Raw genomic sequence first — 1,173 nt, forward strand, 5'->3', positions numbered from 1 at the left:
TACTATGACATTTTTTGACTTTTATTGACATACTATGACAACATTTGGAATATTATGCCATGACTTTTTGACATACTAAACTACTTTTTAATTCCTTTTTTTGACTTACTCTTCTATGACATTTTTCGACATGCTATACTATGACAACTTTCAACATATTATACCCTGACTTTTTCTGACGTACTATACTGTGACATTTGTGACTTTTTTGACATACTATACTACGAGTTTTAATGACTTCTTTCAACATCCTATACTATGACATTATTCCACATACTGTTTTTTTGACATGCTATACTGTGACAGTTGTTGACTTTTTTTGACATGCTATTCTATGACTTTTTCATCACTTTTTTCAACTAACTGTACTTTGACTCTTTCAACACACTACACGTGGGTGTACTGTGGTGAAGGGGTTACCGATGCTCCAGTCCAGGGTGGGAAGTTTGGACGTTCCTCCAGAAGTTTTCTGACGTGCTATGCATTGAATTTTGATGACAACTTTCAACATGGTATACTCTAAATGTTTATAAATTCTAACGACATTGTATGGTGTGACATTCTTTGACATTTTTTGACTCTCCTCAGGACTTTTTACAACTCTGTGGTGGCCACTGCTATCCTTTATGCTGTGGTTTGCTGGAGGGGGGGGGGGGCTTGGACAGGGACAGGAGCAGACCCAATAGACTGATCAGGGGAGCAAGCTCTGTCCTGGACTGTCCTCTGGACCCCGTAGAGGAAGTAGGGGAGAGGAGGATGTTAGCTAAGCTGACATCCATCATGGACAACACCCCCCCCCCCCCCTCCATGACACTGGGGGGTCCCTGAGACTGTGTCCCAGTGTCTGAAGAAGCCTGTGTGTAAGAAGTAGAGGTACCGCAGGTCGTCAGACTCTACAACACCTGCACCACCTGACGGCTCTATGTACATCTGTACATATTTATATTTTTCCATTCCGAGTACTTTTGTAATATTATTTATTATGGTCACACTTCAATATAATTTATATTATGGTTATTTTCTTTTGCTATATTATTTAACTACATATTATTTTATTCACTTCCTTACTTACATTGCAGTGTTGTTTGTACTATGGCCACCTCACTTTACTTTACTTTAAAATACTTTTTATAGGGTGCCACTTTACATTCATTCAGTACTTTTTGCACATTA

Source organism: Etheostoma spectabile, chromosome 13 (assembly GCF_008692095.1).
Source record: "Etheostoma spectabile isolate EspeVRDwgs_2016 chromosome 13, UIUC_Espe_1.0, whole genome shotgun sequence".
NCBI classification, from domain to species: domain Eukaryota; kingdom Metazoa; phylum Chordata; class Actinopteri; order Perciformes; family Percidae; genus Etheostoma; species Etheostoma spectabile.